A 12655-nucleotide genomic window follows, 5' to 3' on the forward strand; every position below is an offset into this window, starting at 1 on the left:
ACATGATTAACAAGGCCATTAGCAGCTTGTGCTGATGCTCTAAATTCTAATGCAATACATAGAGAAGACAATCTGCCAATGTGAGGTGAGGACAGCGCACCAAGCATGGACCTCAGACACCTTGTCAAAGGCTGATCCCAAGGTGGAAATCTTTTCCACAGAGGCCAGGCCGCCAGCCAGGACTAGGGCATATCCATTGGCCAGCATGAGTGTCCTGTGCCCCTGGATCTGTGCTGCTAGTCTAAAATGGACTAGAAGGGCAGGGGCTGGCTGTAGTATGTAGTATGTAGTATGTAGGATGAGCATGTAGGATAAAGCCACTTGACCAGATTGTTATTCATCACTATACTCAAAATGTTTAGTAAATAATCAGAGTGATGATGACATTCTTTTCTTGTAGACACTGCACCCAACTACCTCATCACAAGATTGAACTGCTTTTTAAATACCAAATATTGTGGTAAAGGGCTTTTCTTGTCAAACTTTTTATACCTCATGTTTCTTCTCTTAAGTAGACCATAAGAGTTTGGGGTAAAAAAAACCCCAAAACCAGAAACAAACCCTGCTTCTGTAGGGAAAATGATGAAACTTACTGATTGAAAGAAAGTACTGAGAGGTGGGCAGCTGACAGTTATCTTCTAGAAAGAAATACGTTTCTTATTCTTACTACACAGTTTATCTTATCAGTGTGTACCTAAAAGAAAATCCTACAAAACCTGACCAATTCTTATTTTCCACAGCACTGTAAAAAAAGAGATGTACATGAATGCCCAAGATGTTACAAGTCCAGGATTTTATTCTTTTTATTTATTTATTTTTTATTAAATCATACAAAGTATGGAAAGTGGTGCAGGGAATAGTTCTTTCCATTTTAACCTTGGGGTTTTTCTTCATATTTTGGAGGTCCAGAAGCTTTCATGCACTGCTTTCACTTAAAAGACAAAACAATGAACCTGCTTCAGTGCTCTTGAAAGCACACAATGATATCTCATTATTAGATAAAGGTTTTCTGAAACAGTTGTTCAGGTTCTTCAGATGCTTGGAAAAGTATTCCTTCCATTCTTCTTTATCTTCGTTTATTAAATTGCTTTTAGCCGCAAATTGTCCCCTGTGACTAAGGTGTCAGTTGTTTATTCTGGCAGTGCCTGAAGTGCTGCTGGCGTGTCAGTGCTAGTATGTAGTATATATCTACTTGGATGGATGTAAGGTTAATCATGATATAGTGGATGTTTTCCCCACAACAATTTCTGTGAGTTATTTGAAACAGAGTAAAAACCAGGCTATTATTGAAGTGCATGTTGTTAGAAATAAACATTCAAGATGCTGAAAGGCTATTTATCTGAATCCTATTTTCCTGTCTTCCTCTTGGAAAACCTGACTTTACCCATTCTTGTTTTACTGGACTTGAAAATCACTAAAGCTGCTAAATGTCTACAATAACCATGTAGTGGGTACATGGTTCAAATCTAGAATCTCATTCTCAATTGTTAATGTTTTATATTTTCAGAACTTTTATTCCTATGGATTCTATTCTGTGATCCTTTTTTGTAGAAAGAGTTTCATTTGATTTTAAGCATTTAAAGCAAACATTCTCATATTTGTGAATAGGATGGAAATCTCAGGAAATATTCCCCTTTTTCTGGCAATTGGTTAAATATGCTATGATATCTGGAATTCTGGCAGGATATCCAAAAGCAGAGAATACAGTAGCTTGCAAGTTTGTTTATAAAGAGAATTTCTGAGATGTAACTATAATTATCTTATCTGGTGGTTGGTATCATAGCAATATCCCAGTTGCCTTCATTTGAATTCCTTCTAAGAGGTTCTGTGTGCGTATACTTTCCCTTCCCAGACTATTCTTTTTATTTAAAAAAGGTCATTTTTTTACTTGCTAATATTAGTGTAACTTATTTAACTTTTGTGCTTCTTTTCCCTATTTGCCTCAGTTATGATAATTTCTCAAGTGTTATAAATTTCTGTTTAAGCTCTAAGAAATCCAGGTTATATCACTGCATAAATCTTTATTATTACTGTTAAGAATAACAACAAAAAATAATAAAAGTTTCACTAGATTTTTTTTCTATTTTGGTATACAATGCAGCAGAAGTATGAAATTTTACACTAAGGATTTTTTGTACATGATTACATAACGTGATAACAGCTTCAATTTGTGCATCAGGTATTGTAAATATAAATAATAAATATATCATTAAAAATGTCACAGTTAAGTGAAAATATATTTAGTAAAATTAATGAGGTTATTTCCCTGGGTCTGAGCTTTCCAAATTACATATTGAAGATCTAGTTTAATCTTAGAATAGCATGTAATATAAGTATATTCAATTTCATATTCTATAATCACTCATTTCCGGTAATTTACACAAGTGTTTTGACAGTACCTTAAGAAGCAATTACTCAAATAATTGTTATAGTATATATAATTGTGATGAAACACTCAGTTGAAAACTTATTTATTTCCTCTGCTCTCAGAATTCTCTGAGAAAAAATGGGATTATAAAAGGATCTAAAAGTATAAAATGACTGACTGGGTTGGACTGTTTACCTGTATGTCTGTCTTCTATAACATTTTACAAATGTCAGTTATGGTGTTACATGAATGGTAATAGCTTTTAAAGGCATCATGCAAAGCTGTGGGCCATGATTTTTTGAGAAATTAATATTAAATCAATCATTCAGAAATATTGTATATTATTCATCCTATTTAGATCTGTGCAAACTTTCTTTCGGGGGGGTGGGGATAATCTTGGCTATTATGGGAGTTAGTGTTCAAAGTAACAAAGATGTATTGTAATCCCTACTTGTAAACACTATTTTTGAATGAAAGCAGTCAGTGTTTTTCAAGGGAAATTTTTAAGATCAGAAAGACAGAAATGCAAGATTTATAAATGATCCTTTGCAACAAAATGGAAAGGTATAAGCAATGTATTAAACCAGTCAAAAATATAAACATACTGTTTTCTACTGTGTCCTTTCCCAAATCAATCAAGTTGGTTAAATTTTTGGTTCCAAATTTGTTTTGACCTATGCATAGTCTGAGAACTGACAAAGTGCAGGGCATTGTCAGAGCAAAAAGGAATGATTTAACTGAAGCATGACATTGGAGGGGAGGAGAAGCTGATTGATTAAGCTTCCTTGTAGAACAAACCTATACCCCAAAGTCTTCAGGGAAAACAGTAGACTAGACAGATCTAACATACACATAGACTGTTGAAAAGTAACTTGAAGCTGTTGCTGCCAAAAGATGTCTTTGGAAACACTGTATCTCAAAAGCCTTTGGCCTAAATACTCCCATAAAGTAGGCTGGAAACTCCTGGAGTTTTCTATAAACCTGTCTGTCTGCATACATGTGTGCCACTTCATTCAACTGGCAGGCGGTTTGATCAATACCTGAGTCACAGAGATTCAAAGATCTGAGCCTTTCCATTGTCCCCCTTCTGTGTCAGTGATAAGCCTAGTATAAATGTGAACAGAAAGACAGATGGGGGGAAGTGTGGCTCAGGTAGAGTTATTACTCCCTATTAACCTTTTCCAAGTGAATTTCAGATCACAGCAAGAGAACCAGCTCCAGTTTAATTTTAACCTAGAATCCCTGTGGTAATAACACTGAGATGAGGCAGTGGATTGAAAACTCTTTCCCAGAGCTCATAAGAAATATTTTTAACTGTTAAATACCTACTAGTATGTATGTTGTTATACTAGATACAAAAGGATGGATCAAATTCCCATTAAAATGCTTGGAAAGTGTCCTAAACATTTCAGTGGAAGTTAGTTCAGACCAATAGCATATACATCAAACCCCACCAAGAGCAGTCTTCAATATAGTTGTGGAGTATCAAACCTTCAACATATGGAAAGTATTGGCACTTAAAAGTAAAATGTTTCTTGTTAGCGGGATTCGTTCATTAAAAGTAAGCATGTACTGTTTTCAGCTTAATCACTGTTCTTATCCTGCTATATTAAAAGGTAAACCATTTGAATGGCATAAAACTTAATATGGATCCAGATACAAGAAAGTACAGAAACAGGGTGTAAATTTTGTCCTGTAAATTGATTCTTGCTACTTAGTAAGACTGCTAGCATCCTGTTATTTTCTCCTTCCATCCATCTTGAACAGTATATCTCACATAAAAGCCACAACAAGAGGAATGCTTGTAAAAGAACTCTCATATAGATATCTCAAATAATTCAAATAAGTAGAAAACTTAACTGGTAACTGAAATTCTGATCTAATAAATCATATCTGATCTGGAGACAACTCACATCACCTTAGCTGTTTGTAAGCTAGACATTTAATTTAAACTAACACTAATTTAAGCTTTCTCAGTAATTAAATTGCAGGGAGACACTTTCAGGAGTAGTTCATCTCATTTCCCACAGAAACATAAGAAAGGATTAACTTCTCTAGAGCTGAGTGGCTGACCTCTCTCTCTTCTCACCTCCATTTGGATTGCTGAGGGAGAAAGAATTATCTTTGATAACATGTCCAGTGTTAGAGCTCGGTAAGAAAATTCCAAATTTCCTGTTTCCTGAAATACTTGTATATCAAAAATTACTTGGCCCTATAATTTTCATGTTGAACAGCCAAATCAAAATCTTTATCCCACCAGTAAGTATTATTTTATCTCATTAATAGATTTTAAGAGCCAATTTAGCTGCTGTGAAGGAGGGGATGGAAATGCAATCTGAGGATAAACTTTGAATTGCAGGTGTTCAAGCAAAAGTACTGGATTCGTACTCTAGCCAAATAAGAAACCAGGTTTGTAAAAACACAGACTTTGAAGTAGTAAGTACTGATTATGATCTAGGACTTGAAGAGGTATTACTGGGATAGAATTAACAATGAGATTAAGTTAATATTAATTAATGTTAATTAATAATGGGATGGAACTTCATACACAAACCACAATGCCACAGACTTAGAAGAAAAATTTCCAAAAGACCTTTGCTTTACACTGGAAATCATCAACTGGAAACAGAAGAGTTAAAATATCTGGTCAATTACATCAAGGGTATAGGCTAGCAATGTGATAAAGTTATACAAAGAAAAAAGGCTGTTTATCCTAAGGTATATCAGTTTGAATATTTCCAGTAGTCAAAGTAACTCCCTCTTCCTATGTGAGACATCTATAAGAGCTTTCAGAGATTATTTTCAGGAAAGGTTTGCCAATAGTAACTTTTCTGGCAATAATGCCTATATTTTATTTAGTTTAAATAAAAGAATGAGTTCAAATAATTAACAAACTGAGCCAGCAATGTGTCCTTGCCACAAAGGAATATTCTAGGCTGCAGTAGGACTGTTGCCAGCAGGTCAAGGGAGGTGAGACAACAGCACTGGTGGGACACATCTGCAGTGCTGGGCCCAAGTCTGGGTTCCCCAGTAGAAGATATGCAGAGTTCAGAATAGGGCCACTAAAGTGATGAAGGGACTGAAGCATCTCCCCTCTGTTGAAAGGCTGAGAGAGGTGAGACTGTTTACCCTGGAAAAGAGAAGGCTCAGGGAATCTCATCAATGTATATCAATACCTGAAGGGAGGGTGAAAAGACAACAGAGCCAGGTTTACTGGTGGACTGTGACAATGGACATAAACAGAAACACAAGAGGTTCTGCCTGAATATCAGAAAATATTTTTTCATTATGAGGGTGACTGACCACTGGTGCATGTTGCCCAAGGAGATTGTGGAGTCCCCATCCCTGGGGACTCAAAAGCCATCTGGACATGTTCCTTTGCAACTGGCTCTGGGTGAACCTGATTGGGCAGAGGGGCTGGGCCAGATAATCCCCAGAGTTCCCTTCCAACCTCAACTAGTCTGTGACTGAGTGAGTTGTATGACCTTAAACTTAGATCCTTGGTCTGAGAACTCTGGGCAAGAAGCTTTCCTGCTCTCTTTTGAACAAGTGTCTCTGCCTGATTTATTCTAAATTGGGCCTCTTTATGGCCTCACCTTCTTACCTGTCAACTCCGTAATTTGGAAGTAAAACTGGCCCTAAAAGCATTTCCTATGTTTCAAAGTTTTAGTTTCACTGTAGATTCTTGTACTTTTACTGCACAAGCCATTTTATAAATCTAGTTACGCAGAATTCAGCTGTAGGCTGTTTTCTTAATTTTATATTTCTCTGACAAAAATCACTTGATTAAGCAAAATCTGTATTTTCATTGACTGAAGCTCCCAAAATGTTTTACTTGCAACAAGCTTTCAAAGAAACTTCTGTTCAAATGGAAATACAATTTTTTTTTCCCACCATCAAACACTTGCCTTTCTGCTCTGCTATTTTTTGTTTAGCTCTTTAGAGCTTATACCTTATTCATGAGACCTGCAAATACATTTTAAAGCAACTTAACATTTTATTTTACTCTAGTTTCTTAAATTATTATCTCTACATCTTTCTAGCAGTCTTTACTATGCTTTCTGAACACAATAAAAATGATATAAAATAGCTTGTGTCTGAAATGAATTTTTATCATATTTCCTCATGTTTAATTATGAATGTATTTATAATTTCTAGATCTATGGAAACTATAAATGCTATTTTACACCAAACAATTATCCAATCTTTTACGGATTTTACTTATAATGTGTTGCTTGATTCTTCCATTTGAGAGGTAAATAGTCAATCTAATTAGTTGTTCACAATATCAATAATATAAAACACAATATGAAAAAAATGCACCTTCATATGGATAAGTGCTTTAGAAGCAAATATGTAGAAAAGATGCTTGTACTGGCTGTATTTAGTAAAAGAAAAGATGAGAGGTCTTGGGGGTTCTGTTGTGGAGCTGTGGGGTTTGGTTTTTTGTTGTTGTTGGTTTTTTTTTTTTTTAAGGTTTCATAGGCAGAGGGGTTTCCAGGTATCAGGAAACACTTTCAGCTTGTAGTATAATACCATGTTCAGGCTGGTAGTTTTTCTCCCCTCCCCTTAAGTATTTGATATAGAAGAAATGCTTGTTCAATGATGCTTTGGAAAGCAAAGCACAGTAGTAGAATGGGAAGGAATCAAAGTACTGTGATGTATAAGTAATAAAGTTCTTCAGTATTTTATCTGCTTATTCTCTCTTTCATATGAGGAAGTCAAGATTTCTAGTACATTGAGTAATTTATATTTCAGTTCCAGGAAAATCATATTTTGTTTAAGTTGTTTCATTAGCTTAACTTATTGCTCATTTTTGTTAGCAATAAGATTAATTATACAGAGAGATTCCTGTATACCCTACTGTCTGCCTTCTTTTCATAAGTACAGTAAACCTTTAGAAAAAAGTTGTGTTGAAAAATGAATAAATTTCAACCATTTGGTTGCTACTAGTTTCAATTTTATTACAAAATGCAATCTTCACTAAAAGGGTGGATTTTTTTCCTCAGGAGCATAGATAAACTGTTCTCCTGTAAAATTTTCTGCAAGTCTGCTAGTTGTTTTTGCTTTTTTGCTTTTTATCTTATGAGCTACAAAAGTATATAAAATAATTTGTCATGTACTAAGAACACTTCAGATACTGGGAAATAATGGAAACTATAGTTCTCATTCTTTGAATAACCACTTTTAGAAAACTCATTGTAGTGTTGGATTGTGGGTAGAAAACTAAAAGGCTACAGGGATTAAATTCTTTTGTTCTTTAAGCTATTCATATACATAACAAAGTATCCTTACCATGCTGGACAAAAAACCAAACCAAAGCAAAAAAACTTAAAAAGTTGGACTTAAACAGCTAAAGTGGTACATTTACTGTGATACTGGAAAACCTCTTTTTTGTTGTTATTTATGCCTGCATAGCAAACAGTTGTATTTATACCCTGCAGTTTCAAAGGTCCTGTAGAAGATTGGTTTAGTGTGTGTATATACCCATCTTAACTGTATGCTTAGCTAGGCACATGTTGTAGGCCATTTGGTTCCTTTGCCTCTTGAATGGCACTGATCAGTAATTACAATTACTTGAAAATCACAGTTAACACGTTGCTTACGAGTCCCATTATCTGAACTGCTTAGAGGATAGACTTCAGAAAGAAATTCAGATTAAAGTTAAATGTGGGTGATCTTCCTGTATCTGGAAGAGGAAAAGTGGATTCAGGAGAAAAGGCAGTCTTTGTGTGCAGATGAAACAGCACCATATGACATAGTGTTTAGGGATTCTTTTGTGGTGGTGAAAATTTGCATTCTATTTATGGAAATTGCGGCATCCTATTCATTCTTATTCTATCTTATTACTGTCTGTGCAATATACAAGCCATTATTCTATAAGTGAGTGTCATAGCCAGAAGAGTACAGTTACACACATTTAGTCTTTCTTCTGCTCTATAAATCTGGATTCCTTTCCTTATATGTTGTTGCAAAGCTTTACAGGAAGAAAATGGAGAATATCTTTCTCTTACTCCAGAGGGGAAAATAAATAAATAAATAAATAAAATTTCTGGCTCTTATCCAGAAAGGTAGAAGTTGTATGTCAGAATACTCTTCAGCAGATACAAAAGCTTTAATCTGAATTTTGTATAATCGCATTATACAAAAGGCTGTCACTATGGAAATATTTTAGAAGTATTCTTGTGTAATCATCTGCTTCCATGAGGAAATTTGTACAGAAATGCATCTCTTTAAGATCTGTCTCTGGGTTTCTGTTCTCAGTTGTCTTAAACTTCTTATGAAGCTTTTGTAGAGTCAAGGTGTCTAACATGGTTCAGGCTCTACTTTAAGTTGAGATACTAAATTCTAGACTGTTTTATTTAGTAGATTTAGTTTTCCTTATCTCTCTTTTTTGAAGAAATTAAGACATTGTTTCTACTTCCAGCAGTAGCTTTTTTATTAAAAGCAATATAAAAACAAAATTATCAGCATTACAGTACCAGTCTCTATGTACGTTAGCAATATTACCTTGGTAACAGTGGTAAAGTAGTGTTGATCCCACTTGGCTGATGTAGTTTTCACACAACAGTAATTGTAATTTGTTCCTGGTTTCAGATAATATCAATTAAACGCTGAATACATGCAAGGGTCCTTGAACACTTCCAGAACAGATATTTAAAACTAAACATGTCTCTGCATATTTGGGCCTGAACGTAGATCCTTGTCCTGCTAGATATGTTTGACTGCAGGATCTTTTGTATGATCAATTTGCCATTCCAGTTTTCAGGGAAGATACACGTTTACTTCTGTGTAGCACCACTGATAATATGGGTAACTGCTAAACAAGAGTATAAAGCCAACACAAAACAGAAGCTGAAATTATGTAACACATGAAAAAAGCCAGCAGCTCAGCCACCGAATTTATGGGATTGTGCCAGAAATACACAGAGGATTTGAGGGAAGTCTTACAATTTGCTTCCTTTAGATTTTATAGAACAAGTGTGACCTAGGGAACTTTCCTCCAGTAATTGCTAAAATGACTTCATGAAATCACTGCTCCTCTGTTCAACAATTGTGGGTCAGGACCTAGTTATTTCTGCCAGTCTGCCAGGCTTTGAAATACTGTTCATAGTTTGTGAATCCAGCATGAAGTGGGAATTAATTACAAACTTCCACAGTATCTGGAAGTACTCGGTAAAACCCCTTTTGTGAATGTCACATGACAATTACTCACCTGTAACTACTGAGGTCATTACTACTGCGGAGATTGAGCCTGTTTAGGCACAGACAGTTCTGAGAAACAAGAGCTGAATCTTCATTTAAAGAACTACTAAACAGGTATCCCATCCACAAGCCAATGTGGTGGGTTAAACATTGGAAAGTGTGTTCTACAGTCTCACAAACTAGAAAGAACTCTGCAGTCTGTCTTTGAATATCAAGAATAAAATATTGGTCTGTATCCTTGTAGCCTAGTAAACATGAACCTGCCACTGTTAGCAACAGGTAACAGGTTCTACACAACTTTTCAAGGCTTTAGGACTGTTGTGGTTTAACCCCGGACAGCAACCAAGCCCCACGCAGCCAGAGGGAGGAGGAGGATCAGAAAGGAAGGTAAAACTCAGGGGTTGAGATAAGAACAATTTAATAGGTAAAGCAAAAGCCAAGCATGCAAGCAAAGCAAAGCAAGGAATTCATTCACTACTTCCCATGAGCAGGCAGGTATTCGGTCATCCCCTGGAGAGCAGGGCTCCATCATGCGTAACGGTTACTCAGGAAGACAAACACCATAATGCCAAATGTCCCCCTTCTTATCTCAAAAAAAAACCCAAAAACCCCAAACAAACAAATAAATAATAAAAAAAAACCAACAACAAAAACAAACAAACAAACAAAAAAAACCAAAAGCACCAAACCCAAAAACTGTTACACGTTGACTGTCAATAATTTGCGTGCAGTCTACGTACCAGTTAGGCAGTTGGAAATCTCTTGGAAAACAGAAAGAATTACTCTCTACCTTCAGCCTTTGCTTAAAAAAGAAACAGAGCTCTTTATCATTGCATTTTCAATTGTGCAAATGTAAAAATGCTGTCCTCCACTACATGGTGAATATATTGCCATTTAGTGTCAGGCCACAGCTTTGCATTACCTCTGCAAAGACTCAGAATTTGAACTCATCAGGCTTGCTTTGTCTGAACTTGGCCTACCTGAAGCAATTTTGGCAATCCCTGTTACTGCTAAAAAGCTAACACTAATTTATTTCAGTTTAAGCTTAGCACATTTCTTTTAGTGTAGCACCATTATAATAATCTTAATATATTTCTGTAACTAATGGATACTAATTCTATTCTATTGATCTTATTACTAATGGCTAGTAATAACCAGCACTTATTCTATGAAACGTGAATTATCTATGACTGTAGAGTAATAATGTACAGGATAGACACCCTAGAAGACTGGGCAATGGATAAGAGTGGAGTCCTCAGGGCTATAAAGAAATCAGCAGTGGTTAACTACTAGGCATTAAAGAAATGCTACCTTGGAAATTGGGTAGAACCAAGTTTAGAGATAACAAAGGGAACATAGAGGAAATGTCCAACACACGTATCACACACAGCATTCACATAAAAATTGTATACTCTGAACTAATAAAGAGAAAGGTGTAGAGCATATATGACCTTGAACAGACAATGGAGTATGACATCACTCCTCTTCCAGTGAAGAACTTGGGAGTACTATGATTTGTCATTTGTGTGTGTGTGTGTGTATGTGTGTGTGGTGGGTTCAGAGGGGTTTTTTTGTTTGTTCATTGTTTTGGAGTGTTTTTTGGTTTGGTTGTTTTGGTTTTGTGGGGGTTTTTTTCTGGGTTTGGTTTTGGTTTGTTTCACAAAAATGAAGAGGTAAGAAAAACACCAAAGAAACAGGCAGATACTAAACAGTTTGATCGGTTTTGACAGTATCATAAGAGGGGATTACCAGTAATTGGGTACTTTGGTCTGTAATTGCTACTATCACTATAACTGGACTAACAATAATACTTTTTTTTAGTTTTTTGATACTTTAATTAGACTATCAATAAATGCTTGGTTTTGTATGTGTTTCTCTAGCCCACATAAATTTTATGATGTAGTTGGTCTGGCATCAAACTTTCAGGTTTGACTGTAGTTTGGATAGAACTGTGTGTTGCACTACCTGCTATTAACGTGAAGTTGTGCAAAAGCTGAGTTGAAGGATGCTATGAAAGGGAAAACACAGATGACAGAACTATTTAGGGGATTTGGGTTATTTGTTTCAAATTCCTTTCCTGTAACCAATTCCAGATTTGGTTCTGCTGACATTTGTAACCTTTCCATTATTATCCCATTTTCATCATAAAGTCTGTACAAAGTACTGCTGTGGTAGAATGGTAAGTAATTTCCCTGATAGTGATATTCGTGGAGACTCTGCTTTTAATTAGCATGGGATATTGGAGATAAACCCCCATAGACTAGATATATATATGTAAACACAAACTAAATATTACCATATAGTAGTTACTTTAAGATACAGACTGTACAAGAAAACTTTCAACATCTGACATGTTCAGAAACTGCTTTTCATGTGGTTTTTTTTCCACAGAGATACTAGTTCTTAAAAAAAAAAAGAAAATAAATCTGTTTCAGGAGGGACAGTTAGCACACAGAAATATTGTGACAAATTACCATCTGTTTACAAGTCTTTATATTGGGATGTGAAAGTTGTGAAAGAAAAAGTGCATCAACTTAGCCAAATGAATGGTTTCTCAATAATATTAATTCCACAGTAGAATTACATAAAAATCTTCCCCTCTGCATTGTATGTCAAAGTCTTGGCTTTGTTCAGATTTTCAGATATTTCACAGTTTAGAGGCTTTGTCTAAGCTTTGCCATAACTGACAACTGAGATGAAATAGAAGAGATGAACAGTGTTCATATGCAACTGGAAGAACTGCTGAATACTGTTTTCTTTCTGAGCAGAATGGGTTGGCAGCAGAATGAGAAAGGGACTAGGGATCTATACAATGCAAGGAAAGAAAGGACTCATGAATAAAGAATATAATGAAAATATAAACCATCTCTGTTAAGTCTTAAAAGACATTGCACATATTAAAACACTTTGTAAATTACAATATCCATTTTCTAATCTTTACTCAGAATATTGCTTAATAAATTAATTTGCTTACTTAAATGATGATACCTACTCTTTGGCAAAATTTTTAGTTGTAGCATCAGCTCCTAGAAGCAGTATAGCCATAGTACTGAGTTATGAAGTTCAAACTAACTACTGGGA

The sequence above is a fragment of the Falco cherrug genome, chromosome 1, assembly GCF_023634085.1.
Source record: "Falco cherrug isolate bFalChe1 chromosome 1, bFalChe1.pri, whole genome shotgun sequence".
NCBI lineage: Eukaryota > Metazoa > Chordata > Aves > Falconiformes > Falconidae > Falco > Falco cherrug.